Source organism: Lucilia cuprina, chromosome 2 (assembly GCF_022045245.1).
Source record: "Lucilia cuprina isolate Lc7/37 chromosome 2, ASM2204524v1, whole genome shotgun sequence".
Lineage (NCBI taxonomy): Eukaryota > Metazoa > Arthropoda > Insecta > Diptera > Calliphoridae > Lucilia > Lucilia cuprina.
Window position 1 is genome coordinate 3339414 of NC_060950.1, and position 16074 is coordinate 3355487.

At 25.5% G+C, this 16074-nt stretch overlaps 1 protein-coding gene across 3 annotated transcripts in view; it reads left to right on the forward strand.

Moving 5' to 3' along the window:
- The window catches only part of LOC111680501 (kinesin-like protein CG14535), a 124123-nt gene that overhangs the window by 100137 nt on the left and 7912 nt on the right, over positions 1-16074 (forward strand). The gene's annotated exons all lie outside the window — the stretch shown is intronic.

Sequence of the window (16074 nt, forward strand, 5' to 3'; positions counted from 1 at the left end):
GACAAAAAGATAAAAAAATCGTTAGACAAGATACCGGATGATATACGACTGATGCTAAAAATTTAAGGGAAAAAAATTGCGTTTTTATTTTTTCATTGATCCTGTGTCCTTTCAAAAGAACTTCAAAGTTTTAAAAATATTTTAAAATACTTTTACTATTCAAACAATGTCAAATTTCGTGTCAAGCTAACAAGAAGAGTTGAGAAATATTTTGTATTATTTCTATTTTATACTGTTAGGATGAAAATCTTTCAAAAATGTCTTTTAAAACTCTTATCCTTAAAAATCTATTAAAATTTTCAATGTTATTTTTTCAAAAATATTGAAAGATTTTTTATACATCTTTTGATCCTGACAAAATAAACTAAAAATAAAACAAAATATTTAACAACTCTTTTTGTTAGCTTGATATCAAATTTGGCATTGTTTGATCAGTATAAGTATTTTAAAATTTTTTTTTAAAAAATATACTTCTTAAAACTTTAAAATCCTTTAAAAATGACAAAGGATCACGAAATGAAAAACTAACAAAGCAGTTTTTGTCCATTAAGTGTCGGACGGTGATAGAGAACACAAGTTTTAAATGACAGAATTTCGTTGAAAATATTTTCATAAAAATTTTTGAAAATACAAAAACAATTTATATGAAAACTTAAGTGAAGTGAGTGAAAGGGATTTACAAAATAGCCCCCTTTATATTTTAGTTTTTTTAATTCAAAGTTTTTAAGTTACAAATCTAAATAAATTTCACTTTTAATGTCTGATGATTTGGAAAAAAACTATATTTTTAAATGTTTTTTTTTGTACAAAAAAAACCAGACACTCATACACAATCATGACGCCATTTCAACTACCTAAACAAGCAACTACATGATAAATTGCACAAAATTTGCAAAAAAAAAATAACTTTTACTTTTAACAACTTTCTCCCTCAAAACAACAACATCCCTTAACGCTTCAGAAAAAAAGCCAAAAAATCTAACAATCATTTCTGCCAGTCATTTACACTTAATTATAATAGAATTTGAAATTTGCATGATTGGACACAAAAATCAAGCATCAAGCAATTCCTGTAAAAAGAACTCAGAACTTAAAAAAATATTTGTACAAATAAAACAAATTACAAAAATGCCAAAACATTAAACTTTAACAAAACACAGATTTCTTTAGCAAATCAATCAATAAAAATCTTGGCATAATGGTATTTTATTGTAAATTGTAATTTTTCAATTGAAATATTTGTGACAACAAATCTTGCCTCTGCCTTTATTATTTTATTTAATGATTAAATTGACAAGTATTATGACATTTTGCTTTAATACACCAGCAGTATTATTTTATACCATTATTACTTTACTAATACTACTGCTGCTGTCACGTTTAACTGCTACCTCGGTTGCTGCTGTTGGTTTTTCAATAAATTTAGCAGACCTCAAAATAATTTTCCATGCCACCATATTTAAGTCCTTGTCGTTGCTCTTTTATTTTTTATCAATAACTGCCACAGGATTAAAAAAAACACAGTTGTCCTCGTCGTTGTCGCTCTTTTACACAAATTCACTTTTAATTTTTTCCAAATGAATGAAATTTAAAAAAATTTTCTACTTGTAAAGTAGACAGCCTCGAGTGTGTGTGTATGAATGTGTGTTTGTCTTCTGTCAATTTGTCTGTTGGTTAAACAAGTGTTGGCAGTATAAATGTTGCTGGGTTCTATGGTGTGCTGTGGGGAGTCCGTGGTTAGTATATGTGGGGGAATGTTGATTTCTTTTTTATTCCTTGTTTATTTGTAGGCTTTTTATTTTGATTTTCATATCATGTTACAGAAAATTAAATATTTGTTAAAATTTTTGTAAATAAAAGAAAAAAATGTTTCTTCAAATTTGTCATTTGGCATAATATTTAAAATATAAATAGAATATTAAGGGTCTGTGGAAAATTTTATTCTTCTAGGATATATTTTTTTATTGATTTTTTTCTAAAATTATGAAATATTTCGGTTATGCCGAATCTTAAGTTGGTACTCATCATCAGACTGTATGCCGAAATAGGAATACTTGCCTATAAACATCTGGGTGATATTTGGATTAGGGCTTAAGTCAATAAACCGAGGTCTTTCGAATTAACAAAATATTTTTGTTCAATTTTTATATCATCAACATATCGGTAAATTATGAATCGATACTTATAAACTTCTTTGCATTCGCTTCGTATTGTACATAACTTTTTTATATAGAATTTCATGGTTATTCTTATATTTTAAAATTAGGAATATTTTTCTGAAGGGGTATGGCCAGCTATCTTCATCAAATTCGAATAAAGAATTATGATCCTATTAGACTTTTTGTCGTTTTTCATTCCTGTACTTGTAACATTCTAAAGGTGGCTTTATATGTATAAAGACAATAATGGATTGATCCTCATAAAACTTTGGAGAGCGATTTTTTTTATATAAAAGGTTTATGCCAAAATTCATCACTAAACTGCATTTTTAAGCCAGTAACATGCGTTTAAAATCTTTTTGAAAAGGTCTTTTTTATGAAGGGTAAGTCAATTATTGACCCATCCTTATAATTATTTGTAGACCGATTTCGTACTTATGGACCGATCCTCATAAAATTTGGTATAAAGGAGAATTCATTTTGAATTTCATTTCTATGTCCTTTTTTTAAGGCAGTAAGAATTTTGAATTTTGGCGCTACATTCGTAATTTTAAAACAGCCATGTATGCTTAAACTATATTCCGGTGGCCTCTTATATGGGGGCTGAATGAAAACACCGGCTTGAATTGCCTATTTTCGTTGGGACTCTATCGTGTTTCAACAGACAGACGTATGGACGGACAGACAGACAGGACATGATTGTCTTAGGATTTAATAAGGATACAGAACTAATATATATTTGTGGGCCAATATGTCGATGTATTACAAACAAAATCACAAAATCAATATGTTCCCCCACTTTTTTTATTAAATTTAAATGTTATTGTAATGAAAAAAATATAAAAAATTAAAAAAAGTCATTATTGCCCAACCTCCAAAGAAGCAATAAAGAAGTGGTAGAATTTACTCCTGGAAGTACTGAAAAGTACCAGAAAAAGGGATGTTCTATTTATTTGATTCCAAACTTCGGAATTAAATTTCTGGATGTTATTTTTATGTTCTTTTTTTCTTTGAAGTTATTAGGAAGTAAAGTTGTTGTATTATAGAATACAACTAATTTGACTTAAATAATATTAACATACATAAATAACACTCATTTATAAATCAAATCCAAAATTAAATGGTTTTAATTCAAAAAATTTCAGTTAAAAAAATACCTTGAATATTAAACAAAATTTGATTCTTTTCGCTTTTTTGGAAGTCAATAAATATCACTTCAATACAAGGTAAACAAATACACTCAGTGCTACTTTTTAAGTGGTGAAAAATATTATTCTTTTAGAAATTCTTCATTTTATTTTTGCTAGTTACTAGTAGATAATAGATCTGTGACTAACTTAGATTTTTTTCTAAAGTACACTCTAAGGAAAAATTTTTCCAATGGCCTTTCTTTTTACATGTAATATGTAAACTTTATACCTAAGAACTAGATTTCTAGAACGACCTTTATATCAATCATCCAGAAAACATGTCACTGTTCATTTTTCTGCTTCAATCAAACTGAAGTGGGGTCTAAATATACAAATACTAACAAGCATCCTGTACCTTTAGCAAAGTGACAGTACAGTGGTATTTAAAAATTTTATTTTTCCTCTAAATGTTCTATTAGTTTCTTACTGAAATTTTCAGGATTGCTATCATATTTCAACAATTTTTATTATAAATTTAGCTTCACTGTTCTTTCGTTATGAGTATAAATATTTTAACAAAAATTTTTAAGGCTTATTTCATGTTTTTTTTTTTGTTTTACAAAAAAAATCAAAACAAATAAGTCTGTTATTGATTTTTACGAATGAATGTTTAACGAGACAATATTTAACTAGACAGATTGTGTTAAGTGTTTTGCTTCCTTTTTATGATAATATAAAAAGGACCAACAAAAAAACAAAAATACATACATATTTTAATTATATAGTCTGACAAAGAAAAAAAAAAAGAATTAAATGGCATAAAAATCAATAATTTAAATCTTCTATAAAATATTTAGTTGGACGAAAAAAAAAATAATAAAACGTATGTTGCCAAGCAAAATAAATAAAATATGTTGAAACAAAAATAAAAGTTTAAACCAAATATCTTTAAATAAAATTTATGGATTTTATGAAAACCTTAATGTTTTCTTTTTTTCAACACAAACCTTTTTCTTTACTTGTTTTGTTTGTTTTCGTTACAATTTATTTATAAATACAATCTAGTTTTAAATCACTGCTAAAGTTTAATAATACTATATACTTAAAAATCAAAAGCTTTTTATGTTTTTCTCTTCCCTTTACCTTATTTACGTTATGTTCTTTTAAATAAAAATAGGGAAAAAGGTCAAATCTGTGCTTTTCTTTACATTTTTTATGGTCATTCAAATTGTATTTTTAGCAATTTTTTGGCCATGCGTAAAATTGCTTTACGTCTTGTGTTATGTTCTTGAAAAATTCTGTCTTTTCTGTTCCTTAAAGGCTTTTCTTGTTATGACAAGGAGTGGTTCTGGTTGCTGGGAATTGGCAATTGTGTCAATAAATAAATCGATTTTGCTGCCAAAAGTATTTGATCTACTTTTTTACAGCGTTTTTTTTTTTTTGTTAGATTCAAAGGTAAATGTAATTTAAAGTTAAATAATAGAGAGAAAAAAAGAAATAAATGTATTTTATAAAGGGCGAGGTAGAAAAGTATTTAAGTAGTAAAATACTTTTGAACATGATTAAAGTTTACAGTTTTGTATTTTAACAATAGGGAAACAAAGATTTCAAAGGCCCAGTCTGTTTGGCAAAATATTTAATTTGACTTAAGTTTTTCTTTTGGAATTGAAATTTGTTTAAACAAAATTGTTAACAGTTCATTTAAAAGAAAATTTAATATAATTTTAAATTTTTTTAAATAAATATAATAGATAAACTATTATACAAATATATCTTAGAGGAACAAATTATATGAAGCAATGATTAATTAGAAAAAAGTTATACACAAAATTTCTTTAAATTAAACTGTTATACCGAAATTCTTTTATAGAACAAACCTGTTATATACAAATACTTTATAGAAAAACTTGTTATATAATATGTTTTAGACGCAAAATTTTCTATAGAAAAAACTGTTATACACAAATTTATATTTTATTCACAAGCGTTTCTACAGACTGTTCTACACACAAACTATTATATACAATGTTTTTATAGAAAAAACTGTCTTTTATAAATTTTCCTACAGAGTAACATAATTTTTTTCTACAGAAAAACTGTTATATAGGAATGAAACCATTCATTATATATAAGAAACTATTATACATAATTTGTATAAAAATGTCTATAGAAAAGTGAATGGTTTTACAAAAGTAGTTATATAGGAAAACTGTTATACATTAATTTTTAATAGAAAATTTGTTATAAACCAATCTTCTTATAGATATTCAGTTATACAAGAACAGAAATGTTTATAAAGAAAACTATTATATTGAAAATGTAATTATAGAAAAAAGCATGAACTCATATTTGGAGTATCCGTTCATATAATACCCTACACCAGAGAGTTAGTTTAAAATCTAAAATATGATTACTTTTGTATGCAAATAAAGGGAATTTTGACTATGAAGTCATTTTCTGAACGATGTTTGTATGGGTTCTAGGGTCAAAAACCCGATCATTAAGACTTCAATAAAAACTTAGTTTTGCAGATTTATTTTTGTTTTACTGGAACCGATTTTAACTATTTTCAATAGACTTTGTTCTTGTGTAAAAAATGAGAGTATGTGCCAGTATGTGTCTATCAAATTTTCTTAAAAATTGGGACCTGTAGCGTGCCCAAAAGCTTTACATAGACACACAGTCAAACGGATGGACAAAGCCGATAAGTATAGTTTAAGGAAGGTATAGGACCCAAAAATATGTTTGGGTGTTATTAACACAGGCGCGGATCCGCGAGGCGAAAAAGGGAAATTTTACCCCCAAATCTGAAAAATTTTTATACAAAAAATAAAAATGAAGAAAAGAGGAAAAATAATATAAGTAAAAAAAATTTCCCTATCCAAAAGTTCGAGCTGGATCCGCGGTCGTACTAACAACACTGCTATGGTGATGTAGGGTATAAAAAACTGTTATATACAAATGTCTCAGAAGTACCCCACTGTACAACAGTTAAAAGTTGCTCTAACATTTCATACCATTTTATTCGAATTCCGACCCATTGTATGGCGCCTAACTTCAAGCTAATTCACAAATTTTATTACTTCTATTAAAGTTATAAAAACGTTTCCTTTTCACTAAACAATTCAATTATTAAAAAAATCATGTAATTCATATTAATTGAACGTTTTGTTTAGAAATTATTTTTATCTCTTTTTAAACATCAATTAAACACACTAGATAAAACTTATTAGTAAAAAAACTAATTTAAAGAAACCAAAAAAAATGCTCAAACAATAAAATGCCCATAAAAATTATTTAATGAAGATAATTTAACAAAAAATAAAATAAAAATACACCGACTAAAAAAAATACGAAAAAGAATTGACATGACAATAATGAAGTAATTAATAAACTTTAATTAAGCACTTTTTAAAATGCATTAATGTGATGGGATATGAATAAATAAACTATCATAGACTAGTAAATGGCGACTATGCAGGCAAATAAATGTTTAAACACTAATAACTCTATTAACGGTTTTACATTTTTAAAGTTTTTTTTTCTTATGATTAATGACAGTCTATTTCAGATGAATATAAAACCATGATATTAAATATGTCGACCGTAAAGAGAATAGTTGCGGTAGTATTTTTTTGGCCTTAAGCTATTGCCTGCATTATATATAAAAATAAATTTTTTATGTGAAATAACTTTTCGTACGTGTCCATAAGTGTTAAAACAATGCAATACGATATATACAATATTGATTTGTTATGTGATAATAATGTATAAATTTAATATAAAAATGAAATAAAAGTGAACACAATACAGAATGTTGAAAATAACTACAGGAAAAATTAAAATAAAATTCATTAAAACAATTCAATATATAAAATAAAAAAATACCAAATAAATGCATAAACTTGTATTCATACAAAAACGCATTAACTGATGCATTTGTGAAAATTCACAAAATGAAAAAAAAAATCAACAGCAGTATTCCCTTTTATAAATTGTACAATGTACATACGTATACTTATATATGTGGTATTTTTGTACAAAAAAAAAACTCTAAATGATTTAAACATTTATGGATTTCCTGTTGAAAAATTAAAAATTATTATTTTTTATGGCAGTATGTTGGTGCAGGAATCTACAAAAGAAAAAATAATAAAACATTTGTTTCTGGTTTTTATGTAGCTGTTTTAATGGTTTAATATTATTATAAAAAAATCAAAAAAATAAAACAAAATAATAATAAAAAGTAATTACATTGTACGTTTGCATATACAGAAAAATATATTAAAGTAGTAAAACATGCCAACACACAAACGGGGAAAATCCAACAATAATATTAAAATTAAAATCCTTTATATTTTTATTACTGAATGACTATTTGAGAGTGTGAGTGTGTACATTTAAAAATATCGAAAAAAAATAAAACAACAAATATTGAAATAAGTGAAAAATCTGTAAAAATGGAAATGATGCTTTATATTAAGAACACCGTCCGCCAAAAAGAGAAAAAAAATCCGCTAGACAAGAACGGGATGATATACGTCTAATGCTATACATTAAATGGAAGAAATTTGTTATTTTTTAATTTTTCATTTCATGATCTTGTGTTCTTTCAAAATGACTTCAAAATTTTAAAAATTACATTTTGCAAAAAATATTTTAAAATACTTTTACTAATCAAACAATGTCAAATTTGGTGTCAAGCCAACAAGAACAGTTGGGAAATATTTTGTATTATTTTTATTTAATACCGTTAATGTTAAAATCTGTCAAAAATGTGTTTCAAAATTCTTAAAAATCTCTTCAAATTTTCAATATTGTTTTTTGAAAAAAATATTGAAAGATTTTTTTATGCATCTTTTGATCCTGACAGAATAATCTAAAAATAATGCAAAATATTTTACAACTCTTGTTGTTAGCTTAACATCAAATTTTACATTGTTTGATCAGTAAAAGTATTTTAAAACATTTTTTTGAAAAATGCACTTCTTAAAACTTCGAAGTCCTTAAAAAAGGACACAGGTTCACGAAATGAAAAACTAACAAAGCAGTTTTCTCCATTAAGTTTATAGTTTCAGACGTACATCATCCGGTTCGTGTCTAATTTTGAATGTCGGACGATGTGTTATTCATAAAAGCCTACATTATCCATTTTTTTATAAAAAACACTCCTTTGCACAATTTTTCTATAAAAAATGCTTTAACCAATTTTATTATACAAAATTTGAATAAAAAACTTTTAGTTAGAAACTTTAATACAAAAATGTTTAGATGAAACTGTTATACAAATTTTTCAACAAAACTTAATTTATAAAAATTGCTGAATAGAAAAACATATGAAAAATGTTAAACACAATATTTTCTATAGTAAAAACTGTTATACACACTTTTGTATACACAAATGTTTAGAAAAAACTGTAATACAAATGTTGTATAGGAAAAATTTTGTTTTTTATAAAAACACTTGAGTTGTTTAGAGAATGTTATTTTTTTTTTAAACTCGTAGTTTTTATAAAACATTTTTTTTTTAATAATAAAAGAAGAATATTTTAAGCAAGTTCAATACATTTACCTATCTTCAGAAGAATAAATATTCGGATCATGAAGGACTTACCTGAAATGAAAATAAACAAAATATTAATTAATAAATGTTGTTAATAAAATGTGGATTTTAAATAAAAATAAGTTTGTATGAATGTATAATCGAAATTCCACATGATCTATTATTTGTACATTTATTATAATTATGAGCTTAAAAGCCCTATTCGAGAGGGCTAGGCGAAATTAAAAACCGATTTTACCCATATCCCATAGTCTATGGGTCAAATAAAAACTATGTTCCACATTTCATTAAATTATCTTGTAAATTACGACCTGCAGCCTGCGTACAAGCTTTACATAGACAGACATAGAAAATCTCAAGAAAGTGATGCATGGCCGATTGGTATACTTTAAGATGAATGTAGAACCCATATTTTCAGATGGTGTAGGGTACAAATATCTTTTCATAGAAAATAGTAGTCCGAAGGACCAGTTGTCATTGTAACTGTACAAAGAATCGCTAATTACGATTTAAATATTAAATATTATTTATTTTAAATAAAATCAACTTTTAAACAAACTATAAAAAATATTAACCCTGTTCAAAAAATTTATTAACTCTTATCTGTCCATATTGTTTACAACTTTTTTTCAGGCAAATTAATTTATTTGAAAAGAAAAACAAAGGCTTTAAAATTAAAAAATAAAACAAAGTGAGATTTTTATACCATTATTTATTTTATTTGTGTTTATAATATTTTTTCTATCTGTCAAACTCAATACTGAGTGTGTGTGTGTGTGTGGAAAAATGTGCCAGCCAATTTTTATTTGATTTTAATCGCCTTTATTTTTGTTAACATGTGATAGTGGTAATTAAACCATTTAAAATGTGTTTATTTAAAACATTTTCAATGGCAATAAAACAAATAGGAATATCTGTCTCTTAATTTACTAGATTAATCGCTATTATAATCCTCTAAAATAAAGTGTAAATAAACACAAAGTTTATATAAGTAAATTTGTAAAAATTGGTTTTAAATATCGAGACTTAACTGTGAAAAAATTTAAGAAATTAAAAAAGGGGAAAAATATAATTTTAAAAAATTTAGTTTTTTTCTTAAAGATTTTAATTTAATTTATTTTTAAAATTTTCTTTTCCTTTACCCCCTATATTTACTTCACAAAACAAGTAAATGAAACTCACATATTTTCTTTTGACATGTTTGTGTTTTGAATGTCAATTTCAAAAAAAAAAAAAAAAAAAAAAAAATTCAATTTATTTTCCTAAACCAGTAAGAAAAAGGGAGCAACAAAATACCATCTCAACATAGCAAAAAATGTCAAATGAAGGTCCTTTTTTGGTTTTTTACTTTTATTTTGCTGCTGGTAAAAATAAGTAATAAATCCACAAAATAAGAAATTAAAAAAAACTGTGCCTAAAGGTTGAAAATTTAACATTTTGTAAAGGAAATTCTAGTAAAAAAAGTAAACAGGGATGTATATTTTTTTAATTTTGGCACAGAAAAATATGTATATATACTCATATTTTAGGGATAAAGAACTCGAAAAACATGAAATTCTTTACAAAACTTTAGGTGACACTATTTGAATATGAAATTTTAAAGGTGGGGAGGGGGGGTTGTAGAAGAGGCAGTTGTACAAATTTATATGTGTAAAGGGATAATAAAAGGTCCTGAAATATTAGTAAAATTAAGAGGACTATATATTTTTATACACACATGCAAATACAAATACCACAAATGTCCTAAAGAAATGAGTTTTGAATAATAAATCAGCAGCTGGAATGTTTGTAAAGAATAGTAAATGTGTGAGCGGTCAATGCTCTGTAGAAAATTAAATTAAAAGGAAAGTTCCTTACACTCTTTATTAAGTTGAGTCAAGGTTTTGCCAAATTTAGAGACCGTTGTGCTCTTTTCAAAAGACAGATAAATTTCATAAACATATTTTTATACTTACATCCTCCTTTTAAACTAAGTACCGAATCATTAAACTGTAGAAATTACCACAATTAGTCTATGACTAAGTTAAAATCAATATATTTGAAGTTAAGAGATAAACTTTTGCTAAATTTAATAATCGTTTTTGCATAAGACTTTTTATGTTCCAATTTATTTAAGCTACTTTAAGAATATCAATAAATATTTATTTAAATAATTTTTCCTGACTATATAAACTTTTTAAAAATTTCCTTTAAATTTTTTTTTAATCCCTTTTCAACCTAAATAAGTTCTCACTAAATACAAGCAACCAAAATAATTCTAATTTATATGACTTTATTTAAAGTTTTCCAGAGAGGGAAAATTGAGAGAGAGAGAAAATATTTGATTATTTTTTTATAGAAAAATATAAATACAATGTATTTTTAACATCTTCTATAGAACAATTTGTATAAAACAGTATAATATGTGTTCAACACACCTACAGACAGATTTGTATATAACAGTTTTTTCTATAGAAAAATGTACGTATAAAAGTTTCTGTAATGAAAAATTTGTGCATAACAGTTTTGAATAATAAAAAATTTATGCATAACAGTATTCTCTAAAGAATAGTTTGTGTATAACAGTTTTTTATAAAAAATAGTGTATTATATTTCTTTTTATATAAAAGCTTTTGTATAACACTTTTTTATATATAAAAAATTGTGAATAATACTTTTTGTGTATCATATCAGATGTATCGGATATTTAAAATGCTAAGAATGCCTAAGAATTACGTATAACAGTTTTACAAAAATGTAATATTTGACCGAGTTTTCTTTGGAATAGTTTTCCTTCCATAAACAATGTTTGTATAACAGTTTTATTCTTTAAGAATATGTGCATATGACAGCCCTTTCCACTGAAACGTATTTTATAACAGTTTTATATAAACAAACTTTTTCTTATACACTTTTTGAAAAGTTTTTATTGTTAAATTTTAACTTAGTTTTCCATCTCTGTTATATTCTTTCAAAACACTATTATTTAAAAACACATACACCACAACTAATGTTGCACGTAAATACACACATTCAGTCTACACCTGGAATCCCCTAAAGAGGTGTTTTATTTCTCTGCAACAAAAAAATGTAAGCGAAATGAAACATATGTAACAAATCCAGCTGAAAATAGTAATAATACATATAAAAAAGGAAATAAAAAAAACTACAAAAAAACCAAATCCTTGAAAATAATACCTAAAAAACGTGGCTGAAAAATAGCGCAAAAAATCATGAAAGAGAGAGGGAAAGGTAAAAAGAGAGATATAAAACAAATGAACATTTATAATAACAGTATCAGACATGTTGTTAATACGTTAATTAACAACGACACATAAATACATGTGAAATGTAACAAACATTCATACATATGTATAAATATTTATAAAAAATATTTCAACTTCTACACACAATTATGCTAAGGATATTATATCCTTGTTAGAACTAAAAAACATACAACAAAATAGCATTAGATTGGTATAATAAACTCCCATTCCATCATTTTATATTCAAACCGACATTACTACTCATACAAACAGACATTTGAACAAGTACATGTCCTTTTCAAAACCCAACAAGTCACATTGTTTTTGTTGTTCTTCGTGTTATATTTCTCTACCTTCCTTCTTTTCCTTTAGTAAATTGAGTTTGTATTAGAATTTATTTTAACTCGTGTATTTGCAAAAAGTGGTATGAGACTGTCTGCATGAGTTAAAACATGACCGCAGTGTAGAAAATTTTTTAATTCATTTAAAAAGATTACATAAATACATATTTAGATATGTGTATGCATGTATACATATACTTACTAGTACATTCATATACATTTGTGTATGTTTGAATGTTTATTATGCAGTAACTCATATGTTTTGTATTTATTCATTTAAACAAAACCCAATCTACATTTGTTTGTATATTGGTAATTTGTGTCTAAATGAATAGAACGTACGAGTATTTCTCACATACATATGGATATAACAAGTCTAAAAGGATAATGAAGAGGGTGTTATATGTTTGTAGAATAATACGTGGTCTGGGTAAAAAGTCAATATTTTCAAGTCGCATTTCTTTATTAAAATTTTAGTAAAAATACTACTTAAAGTTTATTTAATTAAGAGTTGCTTTTTCAGAAAAAGTATTTTTTTTTGACGAAAAACTAATTTTTTAAATAGGTTTAAATTAGACCCGATTATTACGAAATTAACAAAGGTTTTCAAGGCATCAATATACAGCAATATTTTACTTAATTTTGAGCATCTATTCGGGGGAGGAAGGGGAGGATTGATTTACATGGGAGCTAAATGGACAGATTTAACCCTTTTTAATAAGCTTCTGTAGCGTTCTGTATTTAGATAATAACATTTTCATCGACACCCTAATGATCAGATGGACGGACTGACGTTATTAATCTTTTGATTTAAAAACTTTAAATAAAATCTTCGAATTACTTTAAAATTGTTCCACGTAAGAATCAGTATGGATTTAATTAACATTTTTGGTATTTGAAAAGTTGCTAATTTTAAACACTAAATTTGTCTTGTATGAAGTAAAAGAGAATATTTCATTAGGCTTTTAGCAAATATTACAAAATTTAATTAACCCATTAAAGACTACAGGGCTTTTAGACATCTAAAAAAATAAAAACTAATAAATTTGTAGTACATCCTAGTATTTTTTAGTATTTTCTTAAGTTGTATTCATAATAATTAATAAAATATATATTTCATTCAAAATTGTTTTATAAACAATAAAGTCTTAACAACCGTATTCATAAACGCTTAATTAAGTAATTAATAGTAGTTTATAGTTTGTTTGAAAATAAACTACTTCTATCTTTATGAATAGAGGTCAATATCAATTTTGGAATAAACTTGCTCGTCAATATTGCTCCTTAAACTGTACTAATCAATAATTTTTTTAAGAGATTATTTTTCTACATTTTAGCTTATTTTTATTGCCAAATTTTACAACCACCGCCATCACCACACACCATCACTTTAATAATTACAAAAAAAGAAAAGAAATAACTTAAAATGAAATAAAAATTACGAAAAAACCATTCATGCTAGAAAGAAACCATTTAACCTAAAATTTTAATGGTTTTATCTTTTACTCCAATCTTTTTCTTTGCTAAAGTTCATTCAGTAAATACTACTTATTACTTGACTTGTATTTTACTTCTCAACTTCAATTCTAACTGAAATTAAAATTCACTTGCACTTGAGCAGCAAACTTGACGTTTAATGACATTTATTAAAAAGTAAAATTTCATTAAGAAAATGTATATATATTTTTTTGTTTTTATTTTACGACACACTCACAAGCAAAAAGTTTATGTCCACAATATACAAATGTGCTTTAGATATCTTTTCATTTAGTTCAGCATACAAAACAACCCCACTTTTGTTTTTAATCTTTATGTTGGATTTTTATTGCTCTAAGGCGAGGACATTTACTGTTAGAATATATCTTTTATAATGGTGGACAATAATAGAGAGAGAGAGAGAGGAAAAAGTGCATGTTTAAATCAACATTAAAAACAAAATTATTGTATTTATTTTTTTATTTTTATGAGGTGTTAAAATGTTGTTGTGTGTGTCCAGTAATTTTATTAAATAGCTTTTATCGGGGTAGAAAAATATGGGTGGATGGGCTTCAAGTGACAAAAATGTTTTCAAATTGAAATATGAGGGAAAGTTTTATAAATTCAGTAAAATTTTAATATATCATTATTTTCTATCCAACACAGGCCAACAAAATTAAAAAAAATAAACTTAGATGACTCAGGTTACATTTTCTATAAGATTGAGTAACGTTAAAACCGAATCTGACCTTAAACAAGAATTTATCCATCAAATAAAGAACTTTTCTGGGCGCCTAGAAACGTAATAACATGGCGAAGTTGTTATTTCATATGAAAGTCCAATCTGTCGACTATGAAATAAAAAATTAAATACTGTTTTATCGTCTTTTTTCTTAACATATCTAAGATTTTAAGTTATACCAACTTTATTTATAACCAATTTTGCCGATTTTAAAAAGAAAATTGCTCGAAAGCATATCTCACAGAATTATTGAAAATTTGTATCGCAATGATATCGGGGGTCTTCAGAAAATTTAATTCAACAAACATACAGAAAGTATCAGGATTTAATATGCTTTAAAGGATCGGAAAATTGTATTAAAGAAATTACGAACAAAATGAAATACTTGTATATACACTTCTCACGAAGATAAGGGTATACGACTAGGGCAAATGAACGATTTCCCATATCAAGAGAAATTCTGAAAACTATGAACTATATTAAAATAGATTATCTAAGATTCTATAAAACTATTTGTAAATTCTAAAGAACACTTTGATATAGAAATGGTTCGCAGAACAGTTCCAAAGAACGCTTAATGACTTTATAGTTTTGTCGAAACTTCCGAAAACGACAATTTTAAACGAATATACAACTACTCCCGGGTAATATTTTGCTGGTTATATAAAAAAACAGGATTTTAAGATAAAAAGAAGTACTTATATAATACTTAGCTAAAGAGAAGGCAATACAAAACTGCTTCTAAGTCATGTAAGCGGTAAGCAGCAGTCAATATCAAAGTAATAATAAAATTATAGCCTCAATATGGTAAAAATTCTAAAACAATTTCTTTACATCTCAACTAAACTTGACTTCCAAATATAATCTCTGTCATTGTTAATACTAAAAAATTATTCTATTCTATTTAGTATTTGAATTCTTTATTTGCTACCAAACATACATAAATAAATTTATGACTTTTTTCTGATGACTCGCTAAAAATCGTAGAATTTTTGTAATAAAAATATTTATTACAAATTTACTGAAACATTAAATATTCAATTCGATTGAATACGAAATAAATATTAAGATTGCAAATATCATTTATAAATAAAACTTGGTAATATTAAGTAGATATAGTAGAAACAATAACATTTCTTTCCTTTTAATATTAGATACTTGTCATTTCTTTTATATAAATGACAGTGACAAGGGCTGCTGTTCAAAAATAAGATTTTTCATGTTTTTCCACGTTTGTTTATTTTTAGTTTTTTTTTCCTTTTTTTGAGCTAATGCTGCTGCTAAAACAATTTCACTTTTCATTAAATATTTATAAAGTTTAAAAGTGCAAAATCATTTTGTAAAGTTTAAAGGTAATTTTTGGCTAAAAACAAATACTTTTACATTGTAGTTTTCCTTTCTCATTCTGTGTTATATCT